Here is a 21,547-nt window from a genome sequence, read left to right as displayed (position 1 = left end):
AATTTATTCATCTAGCCCCTTCTGCGGAGGCCTTTGCAAGCCGCACCTTTCTAAAACGACTCCGCCAGCCAGCTCGTGCTTCCCGAGTTGGGTTTACAGAACGGTCGCACGTTGGTAATTTGCCTCCATCCCGGCCACCGTAGCTTGCGTCTTGGGGCGGTCAGCGGCAAGAGAGAGGCTCAGGCTTGCACGGCGCGTGCGCGTAAGTCAGAGCGATTCCCCCCTCCAGGTGGGGGTGCGAACGGGTGCAGCATGTGCTCGGGGTTTCAGACCGCTGCCCCCGCCAAGGGTAGGGGTTTAGAGGTGTTCGGGCCCGCGCGTTTCCCTGACTAGTAATGGTTGCTCTTATCACTGTTGCCGAGCCCTGGTCCCGCCCTCGCGGTTCTGTTTCCGGGAGCAGGACCGCACCGTCTCGGGGACTGCGGACCTCCGATCGCCAGCACGAGCCGAGCGCTATTAGCGCCTGGAGTCCAATCCCGGGAGGTGGCAGGGTGGGGCTCGCGGAGCGGGACTTGTCCAGGCGCTGTGTAGTCGGCCCACCCCTTCGCTCTGACCCCCCACCTCCCCCCCGCCTGCCTGGGGAATGCACCTGGGCCTCCCCAGTCTTCCTTGGGCACATGGGCACTGCCCCCTCGGAGCGCGCCAGGGAGCGCAGTGGTTCCAGGTGGAGGTGCAGAGAGGCTTTACCCCGCATCTTAGAGGATGTGCTCTAGGCTGGTGTTTGGTCCTTTTTAGCGGGCGGTGGTACCCACACATCTAAAAGTCCTTGGGGGGGGGGGCTCGTCCAGTGTTGACTAGGGCTGTTTCAGCAACTTCCAAGCATTCTCAACGCTTTCAACTTCTTAGGTACAAGAAGGCCTTATATATTCTAGGGCAGGGGTCCCTAAACTTTTTACACGGGGCCAGTTCACTGTTCCTCAGACCATTGGAGGGCTGGACTATAAAAAAAAACTATGAACAAATCCCTACGCACACTGCACATATTTTAAAGTAAAAAAACAAAACGGGAACAAATACAATATTTAAAATAACAAGTAAATTTAAATCAACAAACTAATCAGTATTTCAATGGGAACTATGCTCCTCTCACTGACCACCAATGAAAGAGGTGCCCCTTCGGGAAGTGCTGCGGGGGCGGATAAATGGCCTCAGGGGGCTGCATGCGGCCCTCTGGCCGTAGTTTGGGGACCCCTGTTTTAGGGTTTCTGGCCTGTTGGTTGTCAAGGGCTTGTTTTGATTGAACGTTGGAAGTAAGAAAGTAGGGGAGCATTTCTATCTTAAGGAAGGAGATTCTCGCCTCTCCCCCCTGCTGCTATATAGACTGACTGCCCCCACCTAACCCCCCCAGTGTGTTCGCATTTTAGAGGTGGGCCTTTGAGAGGTGATTAGTCATGAAAGGTGGAGCCCCCATGAATGGGATAGGTGCCTTGATAAGAGACCCTAGAGAACCCCCTTGGCCAAGACTCATCTGTGTAAGAGGAAGCAGACACTGAATCTGCTGCCACCTTGATCTTGGCCCAGCCTCCAGGAACTTCCAGAAATGCTTGCTGTTTAAGTCACCAGCCTGTGGTGGTTTGGTTGCAGTCTGAAGGGAGTGAGTCACTTGCTGCCTGTTCTATGTAAGAAAAAGCTGGAGGTGATAGGAGGAGTGGTTTTTTTTTCTTTCATTATATAATACTTAAAAAAAAAAGTTTATTTTTTAATTTATTGACGTTGACATGGTTTCAATAGGAGGAGTGATTGAAGAATCAGGAGCATAATTCCAGCTCTTCCTTCCCCAGTTTTCCTTGTTTGGCCAAAAAACAGGACTTAACCACTCAGGACCTTTTTTCTCAAACTCTCATTACAAAAGCAATATTTGTTTATTATAGAAATTTTGGAAAACACAGAGGCTTTTCCTAGGCACTCCACTAAAACAATCTTAATTTTTTTTTCTTCAGTGTAAAATTTATTTATTTATTTTTTTACAGAGACAGAGAGTGAGTCAGAGAGTGGGATAGACAGGGACAGATAGACAGGAACAGAGAGATGAGAAACATCAATCATTAGTTTCTCGTTGCGCGTTGCAACACCTTAGTTGTTCATTGATTGCTTTCTCATATGTTCCTTGACCACGGGCCTTCAGCAGACCGAGTAACCCCTTGCTGGAGCCAGCGACCTTGGGTTCAAGCTGGTGGGCTTTCGCTCAAACCAGATGAGCCCACGCTCAAGTTGGCGACCTCGGGGTCTCGAACCTGGGTCCTCTGCATCCCAGTCCGATGCTCTATCCACTGCGCCACCGCCTGGTCAGGCCAGTGTAAAACTTAAACGTTGCTCATGCTTAGGATTAAGCAAAAACCCTATTCTTTCCTTATCTAAAAGTCAGAGCCTCACAATGCACAGGGAACGCAGGACCTTGGGGCACGTCTGCACAAGGATCTGCAGGAGAAGGGTTAAGGTGTGGCCACCTGGCACGTAGCACAGCAGGCTAGACCTGCCAGGGTATGAAAGGAGCATGTCCCATGGATGTTTGATTGCATAGAAGTGCTGTGTGTACACGTGAAACTGCAAGCTCGGCAGGCAAAGCATATCAGGGCCCATATCTTGGGGCAAAGTCTGATTTCATTCAAATCAGACTAGTGACTGGGTGATTAATTTGTCTTTATTTAAGTAGTTACAGTGTAACCAACCTGCAGGCCCGGGTTTTCAGTGGCTCTGGGTGGGGGGTGGATCTGCTTCAGGTGGAAAAGGATGAAAGGGTGTAGTGAAACTTTGGCTATCTTACACCCTCAAGACATGGCTCCGTTTTCAGGAAACAGGAAAGGCCTTTACATAATGCAATGTATTTCATTTTCGCTACTTTGGGTGCCTCGCTCTCTCAAATGTATCACAACCACCGCTCTCTTCATTCCAACGTTTTCATTCATGCAGTTCGAGGACACCTGTTAAGTCAGGCAGTACAGGACCAGCTCCCAGTTCCACCTGGTCCCGCCATCCTGGAGCAAGTGCTCTTGAACCCTGTCTATCACGGGGTTTTTTCAGAGGTGCCTCCTTACAGTAGATCAGATGTTTGCTCCTTCTGGACATCAGCTTCAGACGTTGTTTCTTGACTCTGTGCTATGACAGTCGGTTTTCATCACCCTCCAAACCGCCCCCCTCTCCATCTGTACAGTTAAATAACCTTCCCATGTTCTTCCTTGATGACCTGTGTCCTGTCAAACCACTTATTCAGGTCTCCATTTCTTTCTCCAGAGGTGGCATCTCCTGACACCCAGACCTTTGTACTTTACACTTTGCCCTCCCTAGTCATCTCCCTTTCACTTCTCAGCATCTTTCAACTATTTTTTTTAAGTGAGAGGAGGGGAGATACAGAGACAGCCTCCCACATGCACCCTGATCGGGATCCACCCAGCAACCCCCATCTGGGGTCAATGCTCTGCCCATCTGGGGCCGTTGGCAACCGAACTATTTGCAGCACCTGAGGTGGAGGCTTGAGGGAGCCATCCTCAGCACTTGGGGCTGATGTGCTCACATGCTCAAATCTTTTGAGCCATAGCTGCGGGAGGAAAGAGAAAGGAAAGAGGGGAGGGGGAGGGGGGTAGAAGCAGATGGTCACCTCTCCCATGTGTTTTATCCTGACCAGGAATTGAACCCGGGACTTCCACACACCAGGTTGATGCTCTACTGCTGAGCCAACCAGCCAGGTCCTCCCTCAACTATGTTTTGACTTCACAAAATGAAAATGGATACTGTCTACCTCCCTGTTCTATAAGCATGACTAACTCTCCAATGGTTTGTTAATAGACATGACAGACCCTTATCAGGCTTTCTGCCACCATGAGAGCATCAGGGACCCTGCTGCAGCTCCAGGACCTCAAGTGACAAGGACAGTTCTCCCAGGACCTGACAGCTTCCCCACTGACCAGAGTTCTCAGGAGGCAGCTGTCTCTGCGTCCCGCCCCTTTGCTGGCACTCCTCGGGCCCTTTACCTTCATGTCAGTCTTCCACATCACGGCTTCCCGTCACATTCTTCCCCAGGCTTAGCCTTCCAGGAAATTCAGCCATGGTCGGTTTGCAGGTCCTCCAGCCTGCCCCCCCTCCCCCTCGCTGAGGGCCCCGTGCACAGCTCTGGGGCCTGACCTGGCTTCTGCTTCTGTCTCCTCAACGTTGCTGGTTCCCTGGCTTCCCCAGTGACCCTCCTTCGACAGCAGCCATTGCCAGGACTCTGGGCCATGATCTTTCTTTAACTTCATCCCCAAGGCTCTGTGTGTGGCCTTAAGATCCTGGTGCTCAGACGAGATGGTGGTCGCATCTCAGGAGGCCTCTGCTCTGCTCACTGAGCGTCCCACTCATGAGTGGGAGATGTGGCAAGGAGCAGAACCCAGGTGACCCTGGTGACACTGGACGGCCCATCCATCTCGTGGAAACACCTGTGGACAGAGCGGGTGGATTGTTGTTGGAAAGCACCTGATGGGCAGGTGGTGGGTGGATTTTACCAAGCTGCTGCTCCTCAGAGGGTGAGCGGATGTGAGATCCTGAGTCAAAAGCAGGAGGGGCGCCTAGGGTGTCCCAAAGGGAGCGCCCAGGCCCCCCTCCTTTGTGGAGGCAGCATGCCTGCTGTGGAGGCCATGGTGAGGACTCCCCAAAGGTGTGAAGGGTCAGAAGGTGTTGCTGTCGCAGGGCCAGAGGTGGCCGACACTGCCTCCATGGGGCTTACGGTTCAGGAGGCCAGAGAGATGTGTAAACAGATAATGGGTGATGCCAACACAGGTATGAGAGGCCTGGAAAGGTGCCTGTTCAGTGCAGGTTGGGGATTTTAGTGCCTGAGCAGCTCTCCCCTGATCTATGAATCACCAACTTTCTCCAAACCGTTTATCCCTCTGATGGCGAAACCCCAAGGGTTATAAAACCAGTTTTCAGGAACCTCCTTTCCAGGCCAGTTCCAAAAGGTAAGCATGGTGGTTCCTCAGCACTGTTCCTTCCTCTGGGGAGGAAACTGCAGCTGGAGGACTGAGGGCGGCTTTCTGCTCCTCAGAACAACGTTCTGAATCCCACGCCTCCTCTGCCTTACCCACAAACACGCTTAAAAACCACAGCCAAGAAACATCAGGCACATTCCTCACAGTGCCAGTGGGAGGGTCTCCGGAGGGCAGTGCAGGGGGAGCCGGGACAAGGGCAGAGCCCGGTGCCCTGCAGGATGGTCCAGGAAAACGGCTGTCTGCAGGCAGCCCGCCCGGCTCCTAACGTCAGCTTCCTGGCTTAAATTTTCACACGGAGTAGACAAGGAATGGCTGACCATTTCTGATGGCGATCTGGGCTGTCATCTGCTCCTGGTCCCAACTTCACCATCCTATAAGCCATCAGGACTATGGCCACTCAGTGAAAACAGGGAAGGTGTGGATTTCTGATCTCTTTTCGCCACGTTCTCACAGTAAGAAGGAGATTTCTGCATTGCAACTCAGTACGCATGTTCATCCAAAGGCACCCGCACACTGGGGTTCTAGGAAGGAGCTGGGACACTGGGAGAATGACCAGCCACACTGTGCCCAGGGGACAGATCGCTGGTCTGGAACTGGGTGACAGAGGAGGTGAGAGGAAACTTCTTTCCAAATAGACTCTAGGGACCCTTTTTATTATGGAAACGAGGGCTCTGAGTCAGCAGACATTTGTATTACCAGGAAGCATTTAGTCAAATGCTTTGGGTACTTACCAAAATGAATTGGGCCACATTATCTCACTTGGCCCTGCTACTCCTGTGGGGCTACGGCAGAAACACCCGAGTCTGTCTGCCACGCCGCGCCTCACAGAGCGTTTGTACTTCAGTTCTCTCATTCCAGGCTCACATGCCCCTCGTCACAGGAATAATAAGAGGCTTTATGCCCTTACAATAAACTCAGGTTAACATATTTATTTCTTTGAACGTAATATCCATGTCTCTGTATGTCTGGATTTCTCTGAGAAACTCTCTTTTCCTGCCCCGCTTTCTTAATGTTCTTCCTTAATGTTCTGAGCCCCGGGGAACATTAACGTGAGTCACTAGCTTTGTTGCCTTAACCTGGCTCTGTGTCAAAGGCCAGTACAGGGGGTTACGACACAGTTCTGTTCATACGACAGTGACATGACCCAAGTTTTGGTGTTAGTCGAAACACACCCTAGCCTAAGTCACTTACCTATCCTAACACAGTTGTAAAATCATAATCCAGAACATAAAAACACAACTAAGCCACAGAAAAAGGAAAAGGACATAAATATACTGTACTGTACACTGTACTGTAGTAACAGAATAAAATGACAAAAAATTAGTGTAAAAAAAATCCTTACCTTTATTCCCGTGGTTTGCTCGCACACTGGAAGAGGCATTGCAAGGTTGGGAGGAGGAAGCTGGAGAGGCAGGAGAACCACCTGTAGAAGGTGCTGGAGACACTGGGTCAGGTGAATCAGGATTGCCTAAGGAACAGGCAGGAGATGCTGGAGATGATTCTACCTGTAATACAGGTGTTTCATCTCAAGGAGCAGCTCATGGAGAGGGTATAGGATCTGTTGCAGGTCTCTCTACCTTCTTAAAGCATTGTTCCAGGCTAGTCTGGAAGGTTGATGACTTCTTCTCTTCCAAAATTTGCCTATAGCATCACAAGGCATCCATAAATGCTCTGTAGACCTTACTGAATCTGCCATCACTATCCTCAGCCTGAAATTCTGCCAACCCATCATCCACCATAGAATAACCTTCTGCCAAACATATCTCTTGGGTTCTGGGGTTTCTATCTCTTCCTCTTCAATTAGCTGCTTCTTCAGCTGAGTGAGGTCCTCAGCAGACAGCTCCTCTCCGTGTGATGCCAGTAGCTCTGTGACATCCATCGTGATGGCTCTCCTCTTCTTTGAAGCACTATCATCTAAAGACTCTGACTTTTGTTTAGAAGCCATGATAAGGGCCAAAAAGTTACCCAACAAAGCAACACAAACAGAACACTTGTGCTTTTAGCAGTCCAAAACGGCATAGGTAAGCATACTGGGGGATGCCAACTCCACTACTCATACCTGGTGTTACTGTATTATTCTGTGGCGCGCCACCAAACCAGTTCGCCTGTGTGGTCCATAAGTATGATGCTAATGGTGTAAGTCGAAACACATCACAATTTTTGTAAGTTTTTATGGGAATGAGTGCTGTAAACTCGAAACGTTATATGTCAAGTCTGTGGTAACTTGAGGACCCCCGGTACTAGGAGCTAACGCTTCAAGTCAGGAAGGACAGTGTCTGCAGAGCTGCTGTGTGAACTCCAGAGCTGCACTGGAGGCCCAACTTCATCTGGAGTCGCCCGGGGCTGCGGGGTGTGTGGAGGCAATGACAACAGTTCGCTTGTGGAGATGTTAGGCAGCCTGTCTCATCACCTTCTACCCCGAGCACCCGTGCATCTCTGGGTTCTGAGAGGAGGCACCAAGTCAGAGAAAGGAAAGGTGAGTCTCTCGGCTGGGACTCTGTGGTTGGACAGCTGAATCAGCCTCCCTCCCAGAGAGGTCCTGTCTGAGCCTCCCTCCCAGAGTGGTCCTGGCTGAGGCGGGGGCCACTCCTGCTCACAGGTGGCCCTTAGCCGAGGGACAGGAAACTGTTCCGCCTCTTCAAAGCCTGGGAAAGGCCTGCAGAGGAAGGAGAGGTGGGGAGCGCTCAGAGAGGCAGCAACCTTATTTCAGTTTTCAGTGGCTCCCGATCTCCTCACATCAGGGGAATCTTTATTAGCCACTTGCTAATTAGCCATCTTCCGTTAGTTTATGGGGTTCATCATGGTAGTAAGACACAGAACAGACGATTTATGTACATTGGAAGGGGCTTAACGGTCTGGTTTAGTCTCTTTCCAATTTGCACAGGACAGGAGAAGGGAGAAGTAACATTTATTGAATGAGCTATTTGACACATGTTATAAATCCTACAAGACGGTTATTATCTACATTTTATAGATAAAGAAATGCCACTCAGAAAAAAACAACAGGGTAACTGGCTTACAGATACAAGTGCCAGAACCGATATTAGAACCTCCTGGTTCCTAGGCCTCTTGCCTTTGGGTATGACTCCCTAACTCCAGTCCAGCGAGGAGGTGCTCTCCCGGGTTATAATGCTCCAACCTGTGCCCTCTGCAGAAGGTCACATCCTCTAAAGCACTCTGACGGATGGACACTGCTCAGGAAAATCTTGGAGGTAACCTAAGGCAAACTGGCAGTCTTTGGACCCCAGCTGCGCCGGTGGGATGCTAAAATCACAGGCCTGGCTGGGACACCATTGGATGTGTTACCTGGAGGTCCCAGGGAGGAGCCCACTCTCCAGAAGGGGGCGTTGCTGAGTACAGGACCAGCAATCGGTCAACTGGAAGAGAAGGGGGTCGACATTGCAGGGGGGAGGTGGTAACAATGAGGATTGAGATTAAAAAAAAAAAAAGAAAGAAAAGAGGGAGAGGAGAAGAGAAAGGGCCACAGATGTGGAGTGTGGGAGAAAGAAGGCGCAGGGAAAGCTTTTAAAGGCCATTTATGATGTGAGAGTCCAGGCAGCAAAAACAGCCCGTGTGCAAAGTGGAGTCACTAGGGAGGAAGGGAGCCCTCTGGCTGTCATCCCGTGCCACCGCGCATCCACCTCTCTCCACCTTCTCTTCTTCTCTCCACCTTCTCTCCCTGTGTACTTCCTGTTGCGGCGACACCTTTCAAAGTCAATGTCACTTGAGTTGTGCCCACCGCAGTGCTGGATTCCAGCTGTGGGTGTCCAGGGCATGCTGCGGAAGGATCTGATGGTGGCAGCCTGGCAGGTGTGGGGGCGGGGGGACTGTGCAATCCTTACCTATTTTTTCCTCCTCCGCTGCTACTAATAGGGTCACAGAGGAGCTATTGGTGGGAAACTGCACCATCAGTGGGCGAGGGTTTCTGTTCACCTCAGACTGTACTAGAAAGGAAAATTCTGATGCTTTTACTGAATTTTAAGCAAAAAACTTGTTTGCTTAATTAATATCCTGGGCACCAGCAGGAGAGAAACAGGTGCGTATGAGCAACTATGGCCCACGCTCCTTCCCCGAAAAACAACTTGGCCAGAGACTCTCGCGTGGGCAAACTGCTGTGGGTGTGGACCTGTAGCTTTATAGAAACCGCAGTTAATACCTATTTAGCACTTCGAAATGCCAGGCCCCATTCTAAACCCTTTATATTATTAACCCATTTCATTCTTCATAAAAACTCTGCAAAGTCGGTACCATTATGTCCCCCTTTTATGGACCAGGAAACAGGCTGAGCACCTTGTCTAGGGTCACCCAGCTAGCAGGTGCCAGAGCTGGAGCCTGAACCAAGGCGTGTGTGCTCATGACCTCCAGCGTGTCCTGTCTCCCCCACACATACCTTCTACGTAGAGTGCTGAGATCAGCTCTGTGTACTCGGCTTCCTCCTCAGTGCACCTGCTATTTCCAGAGTGGTCTAGAGAGCTGTTTCCCTTGATCAGGTGCTTCTGAGACAAGGCTTTCACTCCAGCCTTCTTCCCTTTTCATTCCCCTCGTTTCTAAACACTCAGACTGTACGGATTCAGGAGTGAGTGGGAATGGCCAGCGTACTTGACGTTGAATAAATGAAGGAAGACAAGCAGGAGTCCGGGGAGGCGATGCCTAATTGATTCCTCAGTCTTAGCTTGCAGAGAGCTGCTTAGGTGGACAGAGGGTGAAGTCGTAGCGCACACACCAACTGCCCACGTGGGGGGCACAAACAGTGCACGCGAAGCCAGCACATCCACTGCCTTGCTTGCCTGCAGCATAATTCCTCTAAATACCATACTGGGGGCAGAGTGACTTGAAACATCCCTCCAGTGGGTCAGCTGCATGAAAAGAGACAGGAAGAGTAGGGACACAGAAGAAGCCAACCAACTGACACTCCAGCTGTTAGAGAGCTCGCTGGCTGTTTCCAGCGCGCCCCTGTTACATGATTTCAGAGCTCTTGGAGAACAAGAGGTGAGACTCCTCATGGAGTTAGATCCCAGCTCTTGAAAATCTTGAAAAGAAGCAGGAGACACTCTTGAGGCAAAACGGAGCAGAGATGCTCACGGAAGTGAATTAGATTAGAGTCAAGCTGTTTTCCTAAGACAGAGCAAGAAGTCTGGCAGAGCCCAAGGTAAGCAGCAGTGGTATTTATCTGCAGTGGAGAAGGAAGACCTTTCCTTTCGTTGATAATGTTCCTGGAACAGTAACTCTGCAGACAGTAAGCTCAGAGTTACAGCATCCTCTGTGGAAATCAGAAACTAGCTTGAAAAAGAGGCAAAACAAACAAGCAAAAGCCAAAAAACCAGTATGATCATGTTGGCCGCATTCTGATACAGGAATGACTATGTTCCGAAGCATGCTGGCACAGTACCTTGAACTCGGAGTGCCGATGGATGAGACTTCTTCCCTAGTCACTCGGGCACCGGGTGACCTCCTTCTTCAGCGTCAGTCTTCTGGGCTCTGAGTCCAAACCACCTTCAGGTGGACAGACACTATCCTGGCGTCTGAAGGGCAGAACTCGTTTAACTCTGCCTCAGCTTTCTCCGTAAGTACAGCAGCTTGTTTTCCTGTCCCGTGATAGAGGTTCAGAAAATATGGTAATTTTACCCACACAGAAGCAGTTTAGTAATCCCCCCCCCCCCGTTTTTACACTGGTTTAGCTGGTTGGTTTCCTTTCTTCCAGACTTTTCCAACATTTCCCTCTTCTTTCCTCTTTGTTATCTTTGTCCTTTTCTTTCTGAAATCCTACTGCCTTCTGAACTGCAGAATGGGATTGTCAGGGTACCTGTTACCTCCCTGCGTTCACCGTATTACCTCCTCTGAGGGTCAACATTTTCCTCTTTAATTCAGCCTTACTTCACCACTTGCCCAAATCTTCCCTTAGCCTAAAAACTACAGACTGTTATATGACCTGAGGTCCCTGTCCTGTCCTGGGGGCAACGATGGTGGTGATGGTGTTGGTGATGGTGATTGTGATGATGGGTGGTTTTTATTTTCCCCGTCTCAGGGAGCAAACCCTGGAGTTGTTATCAGTTAGTTACCTGCTGCAGCCGGCAGTGGTCCTGCCAGGACCCAGCAGGTGTGATCTCTCCTCAGATCCCCAACCCGTCACTCAGCTTCGGATATTATTATGTAGCAGCGTCTGATTGGTGGGTCGCGGAGGGCTCATAAGAGAGGGCGGAGCCTATTGGGCAGATTTTTTTTTTTCTGGCTAGGCTGCCGCTGTGTGCGGGAGGCGGCCTGTTGCCCTAGCAACCACGGAAGCCCTGGGCGGGGACTGCGGTCAGCCCCGGCATCTCTGAGGATGCCTGTTGCCTTAGCAACCGCGGAAGCCCTGGGAGGGGCCGGGAGTACAGCAAAAACCCTGTGCAAATGCGCTTGCCAGGACCAAAATCCCGTTCCTCCAGGAAGAACTTCCCAGATAGACGGAGAGATGGCCTGGCTTCAATTGCCTCATTTCTTCAGCGGGGAGAGCCGTTACCCTCATTCTTTACCCCCAGAGTACTTCCTCTTGTTCAACCTTCAAGTAAAAATCCACTTGCCTTGACATGGGCATAAGAAATATTTTTATTTTGTGACTCAATGCCATTGTTCAAAACAAGTAAACTCTGAAAACGGTAGCAGTCAGCCTTTTTCTCACCTTCCTTTTTCTTTTTTTATTTATTTTTTTTTTTTTGAAGCTGGAAACAGGGAGAGACAGTCAGACAGACTCCCGCATGCGCCCCGACCGGGATCCACCCGGCACGCCCACCAGGGGCGACGCTCTGCCCACCAGGGGGCGATGCCCTGCCCCTCCGGGGAGTCGCCATGTTGCGACCAGAGCCACTCTAGCGCCTGAGGCAGAGGCCACAGAGCCATCCCCAGCGCCCGGGCCATCTTTGCTCCAATGGAGCCTTGGCTGCGGGAGGGAAGGAGAGAGACAGAGAGGAAAGTGCGGCGGAGGGGTGGAGAAGCAAATGGGCGCTTCTCCTATGTGCCCTGGCCGGGAATCGAACCCGGGTCCTCCGCACGCTAGGCCGACGCTCTACCGCTGAGCCAACCGGCCAGGGCCTCACCTTCCTTTTTCTATGAGGAAAACATACGTTACTTGCCAGTTGATTTATATGCTTGCTAGACCTATTTAGTTTTTTATGTTCCCACGTGTGTTTATTTCTTTTTTTTTTCAGAGACAGAGTCAGAGAGAGGGATACATAGGGACAGACAGACAGGAACGGAGAGAGATGAGAAGCATCAATCATCAGTTTTTCGTTGTGACACCTTAGTTGTTCATTGATTGCTTTCTCATATATGCCTTGATGGTGGGCCTTCAGCAGACAGAGTAACCCCTTGCTCAAGCCAGCGACCTTGGGTCCAAGCTGGTGAGCTTTTGCTCTAGCCAAATGAGCCTGTGCTCAAGCTGGCGACCTTGGGGTCTCAAACCTGGGTCTTCCGCATCCCAGTCCGACGCTCTATCCACTGCGCCACCGCCTGGTCAGGCTGTTTCCACGTGTGTTTCTTAGGAGAGAGGTTACTTTAGGGATCTCTGCCACAGTCTGAAATTTTCAGATGCATTAATAGGTGCAGAAGAAGCAAAGGGATATAGTGAAATCACTTAGAAGGGGCTGGGGTTGTCCCCCGTGAGGGACATTCCCCACAGTCTCATTTCGCATCGCCTTGGTTTAAAGCAGCGGTTCTCAACCTGTGGGTTGCGACCCCGGTCCCATGTCAAGGCAAGTGTTTTGGTCGTTCGACCCCTACCCGGGGTCGCGACCCACAGGTTGAGAACCGCTGGTTTAAAGCTAGGCCAGGTTTTTCCTCTCAGAGGGTGGAGGGTACCAATGGAGAAGAAGGGGGGGGGAATAAAGGACAAAACAGGAAAGTGGGGGCATGTACCAGACTTTCTCAGTATCCTCAGAGTAGACAAATCTTCCCTTTCTTAAGAGTAGTTTTTAAACTTTATTTTTATATATGACATTTCCCCCTTTTTATTAAGATTTTATTTTTTTAAGAGTAGTTTTAGGTTTGCAGCAAAATTGAGGTGCAGAGATTTCCCAGATGCCTCCTGCCCTGCAATGCACAGCCTCCCTCGTTATCACCACCCCCACCAGGCGCGGGTTCATTTGTTACAGTTGATGAGCCTACACTGACATCATCATCATCACCCAAGGTCCACAGTTTACCTTAGGGTTGCTCTGGCTGTCTTACATTCGGTGGGTTGGGACAGATTATGTCTGTAGTTTAGCAAATAGCCCAAAAGCATTTGGATCGAGCTTCTGAACTAAACAGGTTAATAGCTGGTTGATCCCAGTTTGGAATTTAAGAGGAAAAAGGAGAGAGATAAGTGATGTACCAATTTTCCTTCAAAGTGATGTACCAATGTCTCTTCAAAGACAGTACCAAGAGGCAGGTCATAAGCATTCTGGGCACAGTGATCATGTCACCTGGAGGTCTATATGTAGCTTCCCATGGGGACGCCTTTGAAAAGCAATCCTCATTTGCATGTGTAAATTCTGATCATGAAAATTAGTTCATCTTTCCTTTTTTGCACCCTCTCTCCTCTCTTTGTCTTATTTTCACAAAAGGTTTGGGGCGGTGGCTTTAGTACATTCATTTCAATGTAAGCTGCTTTGAAACGTGAAAATGTGTAAGTGGAGAGTTTATCGCTATTATTTTAGGCATCGCCATGTTCATTACCAAAACTCTTAGTCATCACTGACCACATCCTGCAGTCCTCAGCCTAAAGCAGGCTCTGGGTAACATTACTGAAAAATTATGTAGGTCAAAATAGTGTTGAACGAAATATTTTTCTGTTGACTTTGAATTGTTTTTTGGGAACTATTTAAAAAAAACACCTTTATTTCTCTCGCTTTGAAATTGGTAAGGGTTCCTAATTTTCTCTTTAATTGTTCTTCCTATCACCCCTGTTGTGCATAAAATGCATAGATGGAACCAGATGGGCTTGTCAGGATTTAGGTTTTATTTGGTCCAAACAGTCAATAACACGGGCAGTTTCCTGTACTGCAACCTCATGTCTGAACAGGAAACATCTTATTTACAATTTCAAAGTGGAATCTTTTTGTTTTCTCTTTTTGATATAAACAATCAGCTCCTCATGTTTTGATTGTATAAGTTAGGATTTTATCTTACAGCAGGCCCTGCTTAAAACTCACCAGACCTTTCTGTTTTGCACATGTGTGGTGTGAGATTCTGACTAGAGATTCAGGAATTCAAGGGCAACTAGAAAGCTTTCAGCACATGTCTTTCTCAGCATTAACCACAATCCTCCCTGACAAGCTGGAGGTTACTGACTTAGAAACGGAGCCAGGCTCTGGGAGCCCAGCGTGTACTCTTTCCATGACCCCTACAAGCCGGCCTGTTCCCGATTAGTGTGCTTTTGTTTCGCTGGAGGCCCGGTGGGGTGCTGTTTCCTGGTGAATTTCCAGATTCCCCCTGCCATTCATTCTCCTACGAGTCTTTTTCTTTGTGGTGGGTCTCACCGAAAGACACCGTGTATGGAGAAGGGGCTTCTGGAAATTATCATGTTTCCGCAACAGAATTGTTCCAACATCTGACTATCATTTACAACCAGCATCTCTGGTCTCACCCATGGAAAATATCGCACATAGCAGGAAAATTGAGAAATGCTGGCAGAAGATACTGGTGAGTTGCCTTGTACACTTTCCAGTGGGTTCCTGGGAGACCTCAGCCCAAGGTTATTTTTGACTTCGATTTCACTTTGTTGGGTGTGTTCCTTTCTGCGGAAAGCTGAGGATCAGAGTCTCGTTCTGAAAGTGAACTTGAGAAATCAATTAGCCCATCTTCCTCCCATTGGGAAACAGCCTCACGATGGACTCCAAGGCAAAGGAGGCCTTTCAGAGTCCTTGAGCCAGCGGGACGGGGGCATTCCTGTTGGTGCTCACCCTGGGGGACGTGCTCTGGCCCCAGGTGACCCTTGTTCTGGAGCGCTCGGCCAGGAGGGAACTCCACATGGTCTGGACTCATGGCTTGTCACCCCGGGGGAGCCCTTGACTGAACCTGTCCTAATCGCTGGTTAGGAACTTTGAAATTACTTTATCTTTAGTTCCATTGGCTTGTTCGATTCTCTAAGGCCACTTTTCCAGGGTTGTTCTGGATGAGATTCAGATAAACCTGCCAGGACACCAGGGTTAGCCTGGAAATGAGTCTCGGGGTGGGGAAGGAGTGGCTGTATGGAATTGCTTTAGTCTTACTAAGTGATACTCTGGCTCACGGTGAGATTTCCATCTTTTCAAAGGCATTGAACCACATAGAGGTGAAGATGCCACAGCCCTGGGGACACCCCTCTGAGTGGGGGAGCAGAGGCTTCATTCTCTGTAATGCAAGTCATGTGAAGGGCGTCCTTGTGCCTGTTAGGCCACTTGCTTCTTGTCTATCAATTACACCATTATTAACGTAATCTGCACAGTGAAAACTTTGGGATAAGTCATGAATAAGTCAGTCACCTGTAAGACACATGACCAGAGAAAGTCAGGCATCATTAGTTCCTTAGCACCTGAGACCCCCGGCCCCTTCCCCAGTTAATAGTTACAGCTGTCATAATCGAAACTCAGGTGGAATGGGTTTCGGATTCACACTAGCGAGCTTGTACTAATTAACATACCCGATGCCTTTATTTATAAGGGCATGCTGGCTCTCATTAAACCAGTGCCACCCATGGATGTAATTGAAATGTCCTAGTTGTCCCTTAAAAAGTTAAAAAGAGGCTTGAACAGGTGATGGCACAGTGGATAAAGCGTCGGACTGGGATGCGGAAGGACCCAGGTTCGAGACCCCGAGGTCGCCAGCTTGAGCATGGGCTCATCTGGCTTGAGCAAAAAAGCTCACCAGCTTGGACCCAAGGTCGTTGGCTCAAGCAAGGGGTTACTCAGTCTGCTGAAGGCCCGCGGTCAAGGCACATATGAGAAAGCAATCAATGAACAACTAAGAAGTCGCAATGCGCAACGAAAAACGAATGATTGATGCTTCTCATCTCTCTCCGTTTCTGTCTGTCTGTCCCTGTCTATCTCTGCCTCTGTAAAAAAAAATAAATAAATAAAAATAATTTTAAAAAAAAGTTAAAAAGAGGCCCTGGCTGGTTGACTCAGCGGTAGAGCATCAGTGTGGCATGTGGAAATCCCGGGTTCGATTCCCGACCAGGGCACACAAGAGAAGGGCCCATCTGCTTCTCCATCTTTTCCCCTCTCCTTTCTCTTGATCTCTCTCTTCCTCTCCCGCAGCCAAGGCTCCACTGCAGCAAAGTTGGCCCAGGCGCTGAGGATGGCTCCGTGGCCTCCACCTCAGGTGCTAGAATGGCTTCGGCCGCAATGGAGCAACACCCCAGATGGGCAGGGCATCGCCCGCTGGTGGGCATGCCGGGTGAATCTTGGTCGAGCGCATTCAGGAGTCTGTCTCTCTGCCTCCCTGCTTCTTACTTCAGAAAAATTCCAAAAAAAAGTAAAAAGAAACGTGTAATTAATGTTAACAATATCCTTCACATAACCCAATCCATCTCAAAGGGTATCAGGAAACCATGTAATCCATCTAAAAAGTCACTAGTGAGATGATGTATATTTTAATTTTTGTACGAAGTCTTAGAAATCGGGTGTGTATTGGACATGCACAGGACCTATCCATTTGGATGAGCTACCTTGTGGGTGCTCAGTCACCTCAGGTGGCCAGTGGCTGCAGACATGGATGACAGAGCTTTAGACAGTTTCCGTGCATGTGGTGAGGCCGGGGTCGCCAGAGGGAGAGAGACATGGGGCAGAAAAGAGCAAACAGAAGAGCCCCTCGCTGGGTAGAGATTTCTCAGACATCTTCTGTTGAAACTTTAAATCCAAAGTCTCAATGTCCTTTCTTCAACATCCTGCATGCGACCAAAAAACAAGAACGCAATCGTATAGACTAGTGGTCAGCAAACTCAGTCAACAGAGCCAAATATCACCAGTACAATGATTAAAATTTCTCTTGAGAGCCAAATTTTTTAAATTTAAACTATATAGGTAGGTACATTCCTTATCGAGGTAGCACCCGCACGTGGTTTTTTGTGGAAGAGCCACACTCAAGGGGCCAAAGAGCCGCATGGGGCTCCTGAGCCACAGTTTGTCGACCACTGTTACAGACTCAACGCCTACCCTAAACCAGGCGAGCGGTGAGGACAGGTACTTACCTTGGATGGCAGCATGAGCCTGGGCCGTGGGAACAGGGCAGACAGACCCAAGTTCAAGTGTCTGAGCCGTGAGCTTCTGCAGGTCTGTAGATAGGTCAGCCTTTCCCACTGGAGTGACGGGCACACAGTGACAGTCTTGCGGGACGTTAATGGGGCTGAATCAGATTCCTCTCGTGACTGTATCCTGCCCGGTTGGTGTGTGGTCTAGGGAAGGGCTTCAGCGCGGGTGTTGAAATCTTCCTCTTCATCCATTTGTCACATCAGGGCCATTTTCCCAAACTTTCTCCCCGTTCACTCTCTCTGCTGGGGTCTGCACTGAGGTCCTCCTCTGCATTCCCAGAACCTCAATATTCCCTGCAGCCCCTGCCCAGTCTTATCTGATCATTGAAGCACCACTAATAACGGTAGTAAATTCAGTGACGGCCCATTCCAGAGCCGCAGATACGTTCTGATCAATCCAGCAGAACTTTTAGTTTCAACCTACAGGTGGCAGCATTGTCTAAGTCACTGATCTCTGAGCCGCCATCAGCAGAGTGAGGTGTGTGTGTGTGTGTGTGTAACCATCTATGGTTCATTCTCTCAAAGTGGAAGAGAATTTCCACCCAAAAGTCTAGAACTGAGGTCCCATGTCAGCCCCCCATGTGCTGAAGGAAACCCAGGGCACAGAACTGTTGTTATTCAGGGACAGTTGGGGAGACAGCTCAGGCCCAGAGTGTTGGTGCCCAGGGTGGCTTGGGGGCATGGGGCAGGGCCCCAGAGGGTGAGAGCAGGATGTGCTGTTCTCCAGCAGGTAGTCACCAAGGGTCAGGGCGTGGGGACAAGGAGGGTGGAGAGGTTCACCCTTAGAAGTGAAGGAAACTGAAGACACTGCACAAACAGAGGCAGCTGCCAGGCATGGAGGACGCATCCCTTGGGTTCACTGTAGCAACTGGAAGTCATTTTCTTCCTCTCACCCCCCCTCCTCCCTTAGCAGGACCTGTCAGCTTTGAATCAGAGGATGTGCTTAAAAAGTGCCCTGGTTTTTGTATCTGTTCCCCTGGAATTGAGGCCCCCGACACCCACAACGATGACAGTTTGGCCCTCACTGGTAACTCATAGGCACCGTGTCACTGCCCTATTTGAATTAAAGACAGTGCAGTCGTGACATAGAAGTAGCTTATGTCTGCAGTGCCTCCACCCCTTGCGTTATGTGCCGGACTGAAAAGTGTCTCGCTTCCTGTGTCTGCCTTCTCCACCCACCGCTTAGGCCGATGCTGTCCCCCGGCATGCACACTCCTCCCACCTCTCGGGTTCAAATCCTGTCCTTCCTTCAAAAGTCGCCTGAGATACTGTCTTCTCTGTGAAGCTTTGCCCACCCCCTTTCCACCAGAAACAACTCCAGCCTTCTCTGAACTCACAGGAGCACAGCCTCTTATCTGACCCCGCTCAAGGCAATTAATGCGTTCTACCTCATGTTATGTGAAGTTTTTGTGCGTGTGTGTGTGTGTGTGTGTGTTTGTTTTTTGGTATATGTGTCGAGTTAGTTTATGAAGGCAAGGTCTATTTCTTAACTATTCTTCTATTTCTCATTTGGCTTATCACATGGGTGTTGTCTGTGTAGGTGTGCGTTTTGTCGATTTATTTATTGAATGAATTGAGGGATGGCAGTCAGGATCTGTGCAGTGTCTGGGCATTTCTTTCCTAATCATCTCTTAAGATTGAACCCCTTTAGTGCCCTTGTTACCAGACAGGGGACTGGACACAGGGTCTGCCAAGGGCCAGCCGGCTACTCTGCAGCTTCTTGACTTGGTACAGGAAAAATTTCACTGCATGAGTCCAGGCAGTCCTGAGAGTAAGTTTATGAAAGCTGGGGACAGTGAGACCAGGAGGGGTCTAGGAGAGAAGAAGCAACAGGAGCTTTGCTCCTGGTGTGTGTGGGGGGTGCTGCCTTAGCCCTCTGGAAACCTTCTGGGAAATAAGTGAGTGGAGAAAAGGGGGCCTTGGAGACACGTTCAGGGGATAGCTGGGAAGAGCTGCCACTGCCCGCTGTCCCCTGGTTACAAGCCTCATGGGGACCCTTAGGGTTTAGGAGATGCATGCCTGTGGGTGGGTGGGTGGGGGAGCAGAGAGGGAAGGGGGAAGAGAGGAAGGGGAAAGGGGGAAAAAAGAAAAGACAGGGCTTTGTTTTGAGGGTTTCTAAGGACTGGGAGTTTAGGGGAGGATTTCCATAGAATATTCATTAGTTTTCCCAGGTGTGCCCCCTCCCCCACTGACACAGGCCCAGGTGGGCAACAACCGGGAGAGTGGACTGGCTACGGTGGCTGACAGCCTCCTGCCTGAGGCTGGCCATGGCCAGATGGATAGCTCAGTTGGTTAGAGTGTCGCCCCGATATGCAAAGTTTGCCTATTCGATGGTCCCCAGTCAGGGAACCTACAGAAACAGATAGATGTTTCTGTCTCTCCCCCCACCCCCTCCCCCCTTCCCCTCTCTCTAAAAATCAATCAGTCAATCAAAACACCCACAAAACTGAGGCCTGGATGCTATTTCTAAGGAGGTAATACTCTGTATCTGGCTGTAAGTTGCTCGGCTGTCTGTATAACTGTCTGTGTCTCAGTTTCCCCATTCTGCCTGGCAAGGAATTTTCCTAACTTCTCACTAATCTACCTCACCCTGACCTCTCAGTTAGGTGGTGAGGACCCCTCAAGTAAGTTCGGGGAAAGCTTATTTTGACTAGTGTCCTTTATCTGCAGTTGAAAGCGTAGGTAGGTTTGATTCTTCAGATAAACTCTAAAGAACAAAATCTTCCTCTTTGGGGAAAAATCTGCCATTCTCAACATCTCTTTCTTGAGACATGTGGCGTGGTCATTCTCGGCAAGGGCCACGCGAGAGAATGTGCGGGCAGCTGTTGAAGGTCCCAGGAAGAGCTGCTTGTCTTGGGGTGGCATCCTGGGTCCCTTGGAAATATCTTCCTGTTTGGTGACTGGATAACATTTCCAGGTTTTTTTCCATGACTCAGATCGAACCCGATCAGGTGATTCAGAGGTTCAGCCAGGCCACCGGACCCCGCGAGGCGGTCGGTGCCTGTCTGTCCTGCTTGTGAAACGCCATCTGGAGAGTGGCGTTTCCGGGACGGAGCCCTCGGTCCTGCGCGGGTCTTCTTGGCTTTCCCTGGCCTTGGAGGGTGTTTTCCTCTCTAGCCGCAGTGGAGGGGCTGGGTGTAAGCAAAAGGCAGTGGAATTCAAAGGAGGGATGACAGATGGAGAACATCTCACGGTGCTACATGTTGATTTGGGCTTCCTGGCAGGTTTATGGCTTCCGATGCGAGCATGCAATGGGCTGGAGCGCGTAGCGTCTCAGCAGCTTGGGCAGAGCTATGCCCCTCTTCAGCGGCCGTATCCAAGTGTCATTACCGCCTTTCAGCGGCTGCTGTTGACGGTGGTGAGGGTCACTGAAGGGGCTCTTCGGGTTTGTGAGCTCTCCAGACCACCGGGCCCTGTGAGCTTGAGTGTCCTACAGAATGTCTTCCTGGGAAAAGACCAAGGGGGTGACTAGACATGCTGCCGATGGTCTGCCTGGCATGGAATTGTGCAAAGAGAACAATTCGACAGTGTCTTTAAAGATCTCTTCCCAGCTGCTCCTCCCTCTCCCCTCTTACCCGTCTCCCTCCCTCTCCCCAGTGATGGGCTGGCCCACAGGCGGGTGGTCATGAACCAAGGTCAAAGCACCGCTTTATGGAAAGACATGGAAAGACCAGGCTCCTCCCCTCCTGGGGAGCGGATGGGGGAAAGATGCCCACCACCTGCTGCCTTTCTTGGGCAGGTGTCACAGGAGCTGCCAGGTGTTTCCTTCACCTGGTCCCTAGGTACCCTCTCCCAAACGTGAAGTTCAAAGGTGAAGAAGACCCTAGCTATCGGAGTCACCCTCTGTCACTTGCACATCCCTTGGGCTTTTATCTCTCCTCTTTAGGTCCCCTTCTACCCAACCCGACTTACCCACGCTGACAACCTTCACATACGGAACCATTCTCACCGGAAATCAGGGGATCCACGCGCTCACAGTTGTAATTTTTAGAGGGAATAGACTTGGCATTTTTGCAGAAGTGCCTCCTGGTGACTCTTCCTCCATTCTTTGTTCCTTCGGTCCTGGATGCTACAGTCCCCCCCCCCCCCCCCCCCCCCGCTTTGGTCCTGCCCTCTTATAACCTGTGTCTGCTGTTCATTAGGAACTTGGAGATGGGGACGGGGGAAGGGAGGGGTAGGATGGGGGGGAAATCTCGATTTTTGTTATTAAAAATTAATGGGAGTCCCTTTTAAAGGGAGTATCCGATCAGAAATCTCTTTTGTGCAATGAGTGGCCGAGGTTTGAAAGTTTACGTGGAAGCCGACCTGGGGCTGAGGATTAGGAATTTAGATTTGGGACTGGTGG

The 21,547-nt window shown here is 50.2% G+C and overlaps 1 protein-coding gene across 3 annotated transcripts in view; it reads left to right on the top strand.

Annotated features, from left to right (window-relative positions):
- Positions 1–21,547, top strand: part of RXRG (retinoid X receptor gamma) — a 150,822-nt gene that overhangs the window by 1,003 nt on the left and 128,272 nt on the right. The window contains exon 1 of one of the 3 annotated variants that reach the window (XM_066371377.1): positions 16–202. The exons of the other annotated variants lie outside the window; for them this stretch is intronic. The gene's annotated coding sequence lies outside the window, so the exon portion shown is untranslated. Of the gene's footprint in view, positions 1–15; positions 203–21,547 lie in introns of those variants that run through there. 3 annotated transcript variants of the gene reach the window in all.

Source organism: Saccopteryx leptura, chromosome 2, assembly GCF_036850995.1.
Source record: "Saccopteryx leptura isolate mSacLep1 chromosome 2, mSacLep1_pri_phased_curated, whole genome shotgun sequence".
NCBI classification, from domain to species: Eukaryota; Metazoa; Chordata; class Mammalia; order Chiroptera; family Emballonuridae; genus Saccopteryx; species Saccopteryx leptura.
The sequence above is the reverse complement of the archived record's forward strand: the minus strand, read 5'-3'. Positions and strand labels throughout refer to the sequence as shown.